This window comes from Aquarana catesbeiana, linkage group LG08 (assembly GCF_042186555.1).
Source record: "Aquarana catesbeiana isolate 2022-GZ linkage group LG08, ASM4218655v1, whole genome shotgun sequence".
Classification (NCBI taxonomy): Eukaryota; Metazoa; Chordata; class Amphibia; order Anura; family Ranidae; genus Aquarana; species Aquarana catesbeiana.
In genome coordinates, this window is record NC_133331.1 from 59,898,356 (window position 1) to 59,910,931 (window position 12,576).

Below are 12,576 nucleotides of genomic sequence, written 5' to 3' on the forward strand. Positions count from 1 at the left end.
GGATGAGTCATAAGAGGGCCAATGAAAGCTGCAGAGCTGGAGGTGGGCCTCTGTGTGTCGGTGTAAATCCAGGAAGTTAACAAGCAGCAACTTCAGCTGCCCACAGTTAAAATGGCTGCAGCCAGACTTAGCGGAGGAAGATTTCTGCAGAATATTTGGCAAGTACAGAATCACAGTATATATAAAATATGCAAAGTGGTTGGAGGGAAGCTTCAGAATGGCAAAAATGTTTTTATAACAAATGTGAGCAGACTGCAGTTCCTCTTTAAATAGATTTCTAACTTTAGAGATAGATTTTTACTCCAAAAGCATTTTATCAAAATACAATTTGATTAAAATATAAAACAAATAAAAAATATATAAATATAAATGAAATTATATATATATATATATATATATATATATATATATATATATATATATATATATATATATATATATATATATATATATATATTTATTATGTCCAGTGTGCATGAGGCCTAAGGCTCCATGCATACTAGTGTTTTTCATAAGCTCAAAAAAAATAAAAAAATCCTAGAAAAAAAAAAAAGCTCAATGAAAAATGCTGATAATAGCATGATTGCATTTTTGTGCCAGCTTCTGGAAAAAATGCTGGTAAAGGCTTTTTGTAGTAACATTTTAGCAGTGCTTTAGGAGCGTTTTGCAGTAAAGTAAAAGGAAAAAAAAGGCCCAAAAAACTATTAGGAGCATTTAGCAGAGTTTCTGCTGGAAAAACGCTCCAGGAAACGCTTCAAAACTATTTTTTTCCTGCTCCTAGACGCTGAATTTAAAAAAATGCTAATAGACTAAAGTAGTGTGCACAGACACCTAGGATAACACTATTTAGCTTCTAGGAGCAGAAAAAAAAATGCCAACAGTTTCCCTGCAAAGAAATCAAACTGGAGTTCTCAGCAGTCAGCAATCAACCTTCTCTGCATTGTCACACAACATCACCCATGCTGCTCTTTCCTTGAAGGCTGTTCCAAATATACTGCTTGCAACACAAGAGCCTCAGTTTCTGGAAAGAATGATTAAGCAGTCTTTAGAACCTGGCACCAAGACTCGATTTTACAAAAATGGAAAATAAATTTTTAGCCTGCGCTGAACCAACCCACAGCTCCGTGTCATTGCTTGGGAAGATTACATCATTGTTTAACTCTTGCCTTGTGAGAAACGATCAGCCAGATTTAAGATACGTACGTTTATGCTTTAAAATAATGGGATTTAAAACAAAAAGCACTATTTTGTTGCTCTGCTAAATAAACTTCAAGGTGGATAAAAATCAATGGATTAAAAAAAAAAAAAAAAAAAAATAGGATTTTTATAACAGCTTACCTATAATTCCTTTTCTTGGAGTACATCACAGGACACAGTAATAACTTAATGGGTTATAGGCCACCTTCAGGTGATGGACACTGCTATACCCAATCCAGATAGTGAACTCCCCTATATAACCCCTCCTCCTTCCAGGAGTACCTCAGTTTTTGTAGCAAAGCAATATACTTACACCCCAAAAAGAGGGGAGGGACCTCTGTGTCCCATGATGTACTCCAAGAAAAGGATTTTACAGGTAAGCGGTTATAAAAATCCTGTTTTCTTTATCATACATCATGGGACACAGAGCCTAAGTAATAACTTAATGGGATGTCCACAGCAATGCTATTTGAGGGGAGGGAGAGACAACCCGTAGGGCACCCCCAGACCTGAGGACCTATACTGCTGCCTGCAGCACACTGCGCCCGAAGGCGATATCCTCATACCTCCTTACATCCACCTGATACAATTTTGTGAATGTATGCACTGAATACAAAGTTGTGGCCTTGCAGATCTGAGCCACGGAGGCCTGATGACCCACTGCCCAAGAAGGACTAACCGCCCTGGTAGAGTGCGCCTTAACTTGAAAAGGGGGAATCTTACCCCCTTAAATCATAAGTTTGAATTATAACTTGTCAAATCCACTTAGCAACAGTGGATTTCGACGCTGCCTGTCCTTTCTTAGGACCCTCTGGCAGAATAAATAAGACATCAGTCTTACGAATCTGAGCAGTTGACTTTAAATAGATTTTCACTGCTCTCACCACATAAAGACAATGTAGTGACTTTTCTTCCCTGGAACATGGTTTTTGGAAAAAACGATGGCAGGACAATATCTTGGTTCAGGTGAAAACCTGAAACCACTTTTGGTAAAAAGTCTGGACGAGGGCGTAACACCACTCTGTCCTCATTAATAATCAAGTATGGCTCTTTATAAGAGCGAGCAGCCAATTCCGAAACCCTACTTGCTGAGGATATAGCAACCAAGAACACCAGCTTCCTTGTCAGAAGGATTAAGGGAATATGCTGTATCAGTTCAAATGGCTGTTTTTGTAACACTGACAAAACTAAGTTCAAGGGCTCAAAGGTGATTTAACTGGTGGATTAATCCGCATCACCCCTTGCATAAAACCCCGGACTAACAAATGCGTAGTAAGCGGTCTTTGAAATAAGATTGATAAGGCTGAGATGTGGCCCTTAAAATGGTACTCAAGGCCAATTTCATCTCTACGCCTAATTGTAGAAAGGCAAGAATTCTGCCTATGATATATCTCCGAGGGTGCCAACCCTTGGATTCACACCAGGAAACATAAGCCCGCCAGACTCTATAACATATAGTTCTGGAAGCTGGCTTATTAGCATTAATCGAAGTAGAGATAACTGACCTGGAAAGCCCACGTTTCTTCAGAATGTAGGTTTCAATAGCCAGGCCGTTAAATTTAGCGTTCGCAAAGTAGGAATATCGGCTCCTGTGAGAGCAGGTCTGGCCATAGTGGAAGGGACCATGGATCCTCCACTGCCATCTTTACGATTTCTGCATATCATGACCTTCTGGGCCATGCTGGTACTACCAGGATAACCGGCTTTCTTTCCAGCTTGTTCCTGCAAAGAAGTCATGGCAGCAACTGAATAGGGGGGAATGCATAGATCAGTGAGAACTGATTCCACGGGGTCACCAACGCATCTGTTCCACATGCAAGTGGATCCCTTGTCCTAGACACAAAGTTTACCAACTTCATGTTAAATCTGGACGCTAGAAGACCCACGTCTGGAGTCCCCCATCTTTGGCAAACAGCCCGAAAAATGCCGGGGTGAAGAGACCATTCCCCCAGAAATAACTGCTGGCGGCTCAAATAGTCCGCCTGCCAATTCTACTCCTAGATAGAAGACTGCCGACAGGCACGGAACATTCCTTTCTGCCCAAGTTAGAATATGGTTCACCTCTCTGTGCAGAGAGACTCTTGGTTCCCCCTTGGTGATTGATATAGGCCACAGCTGTGGCATTGTTGGATTGAATCATGACAGGACAACTCCCTAACCTGGAAGTCAAGGCCTTCAGAGCCAGACGCACTGCCCGAATCTCTAGGATGTTGATGGGCAAGGCTCTTTCAGTTCTTGACCACTGTCCCTGGACAGTCGTTTTCTCTAATACTGCTCCCCAGCCTTAAAGGCTGGCATTTGTCATTACTGCTTTCCAGAGAATTGGTCTGAAGGATTTTCCTTTCAGCAGATTCTTGGTTAGTAACCAACTGAGGCTTTGGGACACCCTTGGGGACAGCCGCATTGGCAAGTCCAAAGCTTGAATCGTTTTGTTCCAAACAGATAAGATACTGTTTTGCAACAGTCCCGAATGGAACTGGGCATAGGGGACGGCTTCGAACAAAGCCACCATCTTTCCTAATAACCTCATGCAAAGTCGAATTGAGGGATTTCCTTTCGACCCGACCGTCCGGACCAGCTCTTGCATGATTTTTGCCAGAGACAAGAGAACACCTTTTTCTGGGCTGTGTCTATGAACAAGCCCAAATACTCCAGCTTTTTTTAGCAGTTTTAAGGAAGACTTCTCTAGGCTGAGAATCCAACCCAGACTTTTCAGGTAACTGGTTGTAATGCATACACTTTGCTCCAAGCGAGCCACTGACTGGTCTATTAGCAAATAGATTGTCTAGGTACGCCAAGACTGTTATGCCCCATGCCCTAAACCTGGCTAGAGGTGGGGCCAGTACTTTTGTGAACACCCGGGGTGCTGTAGCTAGCCCGAAGGGCAAGGCTACAAACTGAAAGTGCTGCTGTTCTACTTCGAATCGCAGAAACCTTTGTTGAGCGGGAAATATAGGGACATGCAGATATGCATCCCTGATGTCGATGGACACCAGAAGTTCTCTTCCTTGTAGGATGGAAACCAATGACCTGATCAACTCCATGCGAAAGGAGCGGATCTTCAGGAACCGATTTAGATTCCTTAGATCTAGAATGGGTCTGACATCTCCATTTGGTTTTGGTACTGTAAAAAGGTTTGAATAAAACCCCAAACCTTGCTCTTCTGTGGGGATCTGTATGATCACCCCCTGAGCCAGTAATCGGTCTAATGCTTGAAACAGAGATAGCTTTTTCCCTGGATCTTTGGGCATGTTTGATCTCAGAAAACGAGATGGTGGAAACTCCCGAAATTCTAGTTTGTATCCTAGAGACACTGTGGAGATGACCCATCTGTCCTGAATCTCCTTTTGCCAGACTTCTGAGTATTGCAGAAGTCTTTCCCCCACTCTGGTGAGGGGGTGCGCCTCTTCATGATGAGGCTTTAGTATTCTGCTTTGCAGATTTCCGGCCCCAGGTCTTCTTTTGAGCCTGGGCCTGACCCTGAGGTTTTCCTCTAGAGTCTGAGGGCAGAGGCCGTCGCCACTGCCTAGAGGCGGATGCCCCTGGCGCAGGGGAAAAAGTCAGTTTGAATGAAGGACGTTTATACTTTCTTTTGACCGGCAAAAAGAGTACTCTTCCCACTAGAAATAGTCAATCCCCATGAAAAGGGAAACTAGTCAGAAGCTTTTTGGAAGGTGCTTCGGCTGACCAATTTTTTAACCAAAGGGTCCTACGCATGTGTACTAGCACAAGCGCAAGGCAGGACGCCTGGTGAATAGAGTCCTTTATAGCGTCTATAGCAAAACATAATGCCTTTGGTAGGTCGGCCAACTCACGAGCCTGTTGCGGAGGAACCTCCTTAAGAGCCTCTTTGAAATGGTCCTTTAGGGACTGACAGATGCCTATTGCAGCGACTGCAGGCTGAGTAACGACCCCTGCCAAGGAAAAAGAGGATTTCAACAGGAATTCCAATTTTTTATCTGTTGGATCTTTAAGCATTTGTGTATTTTCTACTGGACAAGTTAAACTTTTATCCACACTGGAAATCGCAGCGTCAACTGCTGGTACCTTCCATTTATTGGTGAATTTCTTCTCCATGGGATAGAGAACTGAGAATCTCTTTGGAGGGAGAAAATGCTTATCCGGATGATCCCATTCAGCATAAATGAGCTTTTCTAGTAATGTATGGACCGGAAACGCATGAAAAGGCTGTAAAGGTTTTAAAGAAACCAGACAAGAAACCGGACTTTCAGATGACTATTAGGGGTAGCATGAAAGTGGAACGAACCATCTCCATAAGAGAGTTTGTACCTCAGATTGTGAGGCTGAATCATCAACTGTTTCCTCCGCAGAGGAATAATCAGCTTGCTTTTCCTCTTGATCTCCTGAGGGTAATACCTCATCCTGTCCCCACTGTTCCCTTGGTAAAGGGTTTGAGGTGGGGGAGGTGGATCTAGCATGCTTCGTATCCACTTGGATGGAGGATGCGATTAAAGCCGCTAATCTTCCTTCTAGGCCCTGCAGGGCAGAGCAAAATGCATCTTTAGTTACGTATACAGGGGCTTTAGTGTGGGAAGCAGTTGCACTACCAATTGGTTCCAATGACTCACGCCGGCTTGCCATGTCTGGTATCTCCAGAGAGGATGACAGTGTGGAGGCATGACTGGAGTTCCCACCACCTAGGGATGGAATTTTTGGTACCTTAGTGGTTGCTCTGGAAGTCATAGTGCCAAGCACAAAAGCAGAGGCACTTTAAGAATATACTACTTGCTGAGCAATAGTTTAGCAAAACAATGCCACCATAAAGATGAGCTTTTGGTGCTGAATAACAATTGTATTTCCTGTCCTGGAAATGCCTGTATACATCCCTTACGTGCCCCAGCGCTCCTGCGTCCTTTAGTGTGTCAGACTTCCTCTCTTCAGTTGCGTAGAGATTTCTGATAATGAGAGTGTCTGTCTTTAAAGCCTCAAGTGTGAGCTTGATCTGGCATCCTCAGCGTCTTCTGCCCCTCAGCGTGTGCGCCGTGTTCTCCAGGAGGACGCTATGTCCCGCACAGGGCGCCACCAGCTCTTTAGACCATGCCCCTCTCTAATACCCACCCCCTCCTTTCAAGAATGACACTAGTCCGTGCGCACGGACTGCATTCGGGTCTGCAAATGCAGACCCGATGAGGAGGGGGCAGAGAATGCCGTCTGGCACCTTGCCAGAGTGAACATGCCTATATACAAGGACTGGGGCACAACGATCTCCTCCATGGATAGTGCTTATAAAAAAAGGCACGTTTGAAATATAAATGTAATATATGGAAGCCGCCACCGCACCTCTCTGGGGAGTTTTTATCTGCAGTAGTGTTTGGCTCCTTAGTTTGCAAGATAATGTAATAACTTGTTTTAGTAGGGGCCGTCTATACATGAAAAATATGTCATTATAAACTGCTGCTGTACTCCCACTTAGTTCCCTCAGAAGAGAAAACTCCATCTGTTCAATTAAAAACCTCCCCTTGGCTACTGGGACCCCACACACCGTTATAGGCTGGACACAGAGCTGCTGAGAATCAACGTGCCAAGGTATGTGTAATTTACCCTCTCTAGTGGAGATTTTAAGGCATACAATGTTTATCATATGGAAGAAAAAGGCATACGTGGAATTTTTACAGTTCCTAGGCTTCTTCCCTTACCCTCGCTGCAGGATACCGCTGTAACAGACAGATCCAAACTTCACCCATCACGGTGTTTTGCGTTTGTAAACCTTCAAAGACCGGGTCCCTATAATAGGGGTTCCACTCCTTTGTACCTGTATAGCAACCCCCAGGAGCAACTTCAGGTAATGTAGCGAAACCAAAAAAAGCCCTGGTTCCTGGCGTCCAGCACTCAAAGAGGAGTTACAGGCAAACCTTGTTTTTCTATGCGAGGCCCGGGTACCATAACCTCCCGGTTGTGGAGGTTATTTAAAACCAGCATGGATCCCTCCTGGAGCTCCTCAGAGCACATCTTCACTCATGACCAACACCTTAGACACTGGCGAAAAAACGAAGGTACTCCTGGAAGGAGGAGGGGTTATATAGGGGAGTGAACTTCCTGTATTGGGTATACCAGTGTCCATCACCTGAAGGTGGCCCATAACCCATTAAGTTATTACTTAAGCTCTGAGTCCCATAATGTATGATAAAGAAATAAAAAATGTTTTTGATTGAAATAAGATTTGATTTAAAAAATCTGATTTTTACCCAATTTATTTTCATAAAATGCTTTTGGAGTAAATCTAAAAGTTTTCTATTAATGATACATTAATCATTTAGTTTATTCAGCATGAAATGGAGCTTAGTTATGTAGCATGAGGCTTTTGTATATTCTGCAATATTTACATTTTTGTTAAACTCATTCAATGAATCCAAGCTCTGCAAGCTGAGATAACATGCACTGCATAGATGCATTCACACAATTTTACAGGAACCATGAGATAAAACAAAGTTTAGGAATATTCCTTTATCCCATTGTTTTGCAAATCTATGTACATAAACTGTCTGATTGAATCAGTTCTGATATCGCTGTTTTACTAACCTGACAGCTTATTACTCTAAATAGGAAACCTTCATTTTGTTTGCAAATATTAAAGATTTCACCTACCGATTTTAACTACCAGCAAAAATAAGTCCTTACATTTAAAGAGTACCTGTCATTTCAGATCCATCATGGCAGCGCTCGTCAGCAGGCATCCACTCATCTGCTGCAGCCACTTCCCTCACCTTGTGTCACTGCCGCATCACCAGTCGTCCCATTTAAGTAAATGGGACTGTCGGCGAGTCAACAGCGGGTCAAAGGTGGAGCCACTGCGGGACAGAGATGACAGTTGCTCTTTAAAAATTATGATTTTAAAAGAGAGTTGATTTAAATAAAGCCTTTTTTACTAGTGACAAATCAAATCCACCCTGAGTTACTATAACCAAAAAATGCTGCCAACACCTTCCCAGGTTCACTAACAGGGATATTTAGCATCCCAAACCCCTTCACTAAATACTACTATACTGACCCAGCTTATGCAGCTACAGAGCAGGGAAAGATTCCCGAATATCAAAAATATTTGGGGATGACTTGCTAAATTTTGCCCATTAAATGTAACGTTGCCTAGAATCTGAAATACTGGGAATTTCTCAAGCATCCTAGCAGCAGCATGAGTACAGGGAAGGTGAATACAGCACACTTAGGCCCCTTTCACACATCCGGCTCACACGCCCCATAGCCGAGAAGAGAAATCACGTACAGGTACATGATTCTGCGCATAAGGGCCACCCTGCCACAGTATATGTATGTGGGGCGTTCCTTAAGTGGTTAAAGTCATCACAAAGGAGAAGGGGGCACTCTTTACACCTAGAGGAAAAAATATTTCATCTCCAAATACGGAAAGGTTTCTTCACAGTAAGAGCTGTGATAATGTGGAATAGACTCCCTCCAGAGGTGGATCTGGCCAGCTCAGTAGATTTTTTTTTTTTTTTTAAAAGCAAAGGTCTGGATTCTTTCCTAAACTGTACATAATATAACTGGGTACTGACATTTATAGGTAAAGTTGATCCAGGGAATATCAGATCGGGGGTTTAGGAAGGTATTTTTTCCCCTGCTGTAGCAAACTGGATCATGATTTGCTGGGTTTTTTTTGCCTTTCTCTGGATCAACTGTACATATAGGATTGTGCGTATGGGATTGTATGTTTTTTTTTGGTGGAACTAGATGGACTTGTGTCTTTTAACCTGACTATGTAAAACAGACCGTTTGTCAGTTTACATCAGTTTTCCGTAAGGAAGAAAAATACAACTTTAAACAGTTTAAAAAAAAAAAAAAAAAAACATGGATGCGGATGTAAACTGATTTAAATAGAAGATTATCCATTTACATCCGTTTTTCCATAGAAATGCATTGATGTTCGTTTTTCATCCATCAAGGGATGGGTGAAAAAACAGACAGCAAGTGTGAAAGGGGCCATTGAAAATGGTTCTAAAGTCAAAACTGCATTTTCTGAATTATGGTAAAAAAACACCCGACTACCCGTACCTGCAGTGGGCAGCACAAGTGTTCACGATTAGCCGTGACTAGCAGCTTGTACAAATCAATGACAGGATGAAAGGCTGTCAATAGGTAAGTGCATACTAAGCCATTACATGTAGTAAAGTACAGATGATAGGCTCAAGATGCAAATGGTCTGCATTCGAGCCCCGCTTACCAATCCCTAACCGCTCGATGTGTTACAGCCATGGCACCGGTCATTGATTTGTACAGGCTGCGCCTGATTCAAGCACCTGTTCTTGTGGAATAAATTGCTGCAAATCTGAGGTTTTAGACCCCTTTCACACTGAGCAGCCCGGGCATCAGTGGTAAAGCGGCACTATTTTTAGCGCCACTTTACCGTCGTTTTAGTGGCGCTATTCAGCCGACTTTTGATGCCCCGCCAGCGCACCGCTCCAGTGTGAATGGAGTGGTTTCAGGGCACTTTGCAGGCGCTATAGCGCCTGCAAAGTGCCTCAGTACGAAAGGGGTCTTTGCCCACGTTCATAGGCCGATTTGGCATGCAATTTGACATGTGAATTTTTTTTTTTATAGCAGTTTCACCCACATTTTAAACTTTTTGCCTCTGCGTTTGTGACTACTGCACGATTATTATTTTCCCCAGTAACTTATGTACCTGATATCGCCAGGCATTGCTCCGCTTCCGCTGTTCCTTGCAGCGGCGGGGTACGTAATTTCCAGCTGGCAGCTGTGCATTGGCACCTGGGATAGGAATTTCATCAATCCCAGGAGCTAATGGGCATCCTCCGCCTGCAGCATCACAGTATGCGTGTGCCGCGCTTTCTACGATGAGTGCCGTATACCGGAAGAACCAACGAATGGACTTCATCAGATGCCCACACACGAAAAGGGATAAATATATAAATAAATATAATATAATATATAAATAAATATAATATATATATATATATATATATATATATATATATATATCTATTAGATTGTAAGCTCTTCTGAGCAGGGCCCTCTTAATCCTATTGTATTGTATTATATTATAACTGTATTGTCTCCCTTTTATATTGTAAAGCGCTGCGTAAACTGTTGGCGCTATATAAATCCTGAATAATAATAATAATAATAATAATAAATATATATATATATATATATATATATATATATATATATATATATATATATATATATATATATATATATATATATATATATATATATATATATATATATATATATATATATATATATATATATATATATATATATATATAGATCTATCTATATATATATATATATATATATATATATATATACTTATCACAATAAGTCCCCTATATGATGATTTTTTGGGTGACATGTTCTCTTTAATGATACAGGGTCTAAAAAACGGTGCAAGTCTGCCCTGTGCACCACTGAATGTAATGCAGTGCAGATCGCCTTCCCGGCTAGGAAAACGGTCAACAGCGACCTGGAAATGATGTCATATACATTGCTTCCGGGGTCAGGAACAAGATGGGGAGGAGAGCGAACGTGTGTCCACTCTCCTGCCTCCTCTCTACCCTGGGGTGCCCGCAATGCCAGTCCTGGGCCCGCAGATGGGCAAGAGAAGCCCATGATACATAGCGGGGGGCAGAACGCTTTACCTGTGTGTGTGGAAGCAATCGGGCAGCAACGGAGCCGCCTGAATACTTCCACTTGACAAGTGAGCCCCACTGCTTGTCCATAGACAAAAAAAAACAAAAAAAAAACAAAAACAGACCTGCCCACAGTGCCCAGTGCCCCAAACTGCATGCAACTGGGGGACGGGCAATACAAATCGTGCAGCCCTGCAACAGTGAATGGGCTGAAAAAAGCCCAGGTGCCAGGACCCAATTTCTAGTCACCATGGCGACCTGCATTTATCCCCCATGCTTTAAACTGCTTGCTGCCCGCTCACCGTCAAATGATGGCGGGGCAGTGCAGATCTCGTTCTGGAACGGCGCGTGCTAGGACATGGCGCGACCCTGATCTCTGTAAAGAGCCGCATCCGCGCCAATCACCGACGGTCGGCTCTCCTCGCCTCACACAGAGAGCCGATCAGTGGCATCTCCTCACAGGGGGACATCTAGGGATGTAATCAGGGCACTGATCACAAAACAGTGCCCACCGGTGGCAGCAATCAGTGCCCACCAGTGGCAGCAATCAGTGCCCACCAGTGGCAGCAATCAGTGCCCACCAGTGGCAGCAATCAGTGCCCACCAGTGGCAGCAATCAGTGCCCACCAGTGGCCATTAGCGATGTCAGTCAGTGCCGCCAATCAATGCTGCCGATCAATGCCCATCAGTGCTGCCCATCAGTGCTGCCCATCAATGCAATCGATCAATGCCCATCAGTGCCGCCCATCAATGCCCATCTGTACCGCCTATACGTGCCCACCAGTGCCGCCTATGAGTGCCCATAAGTGCAGCATTTCAGTGCCCATAAGTGCCACCTCAAATGCCCACCAGTTCAGCCTATCAGTGCCGTCTCATCAGCGCACATCAGTGAAGGAGAAAATTACTTAGTTACAAAATTTACTGACAGAAATAAAAAAAAAAGTAAAAAAAACTTTTTTTTCAAAATGTTTGGTTTTTTTTTTGTAAAAAATAAAAAACCCAGCAGTGAATAAATACCACCCAAAAAAAGCTCTATTTGTGTGAAGAAAATGATAAAAAAGTTGTTTGGGTGCAGTGTAGCATGACCACGCAATTGTCATTCAAAGTGCGACAAGTGATGCCATCTCTGGGAGTTTTTCAGCCAGGCTTCAGGGGGTACATAAAATTTCCTACACCTATAGCAAGGACATTACCCAAATTTAGTCAAAGCTGCAGTTTGTTTTTATTTACAGGCAACCCTAACTTATATAGACAGTATAGTGGATTGATGGCGGTGGCATTACCGTTCTGACTGGACGTCATTCAGAACAGGGTGCACAGCGTGGCGATTAGTGCTGTGGTGTGTCCCTCGGACACGCCGCATCTCCAATCATGGTCAAGAGCCAATAACATAGGCTCTTTATCATGTAATCAGCTGTTTCCCATTAGTGTAAATAGGAGATGCTGGTTATCGACATTGTTCTGTTCACGCTGACAACATGTGAGAAGATGAGAGCTGATAAGTGCCACCTGTCAGTGCAGCCCACCAGGTGCCACCTGTCAGTGCAGCCCACCAGGTGCCACCTGTCAGTGCAGCCCACCAGAGCCACCTGTCAGTGCAGCCTTAGCACATCAGTGAAGGAGAAAAATTACCAGTTTACAAAATTTTCTAACAGACTAAGATCAACTTTTTTTTTCTCCAAAATTCTCAGTCTTTTGTTTAGCAAAAAATAAACCCAGGTGTGAATACAACCAAAAGAAAGCTTAATTTAAA

The 12,576-nt window shown here is 43.1% G+C and overlaps 1 protein-coding gene across 1 annotated transcript in view; it reads right to left on the reverse strand.

Moving 5' to 3' along the window:
- Window positions 1-12,576, reverse strand: part of SHOC2 (SHOC2 leucine rich repeat scaffold protein) — a 138,043-nt gene that overhangs the window by 83,825 nt on the left and 41,642 nt on the right. The gene's annotated exons all lie outside the window — the stretch shown is intronic.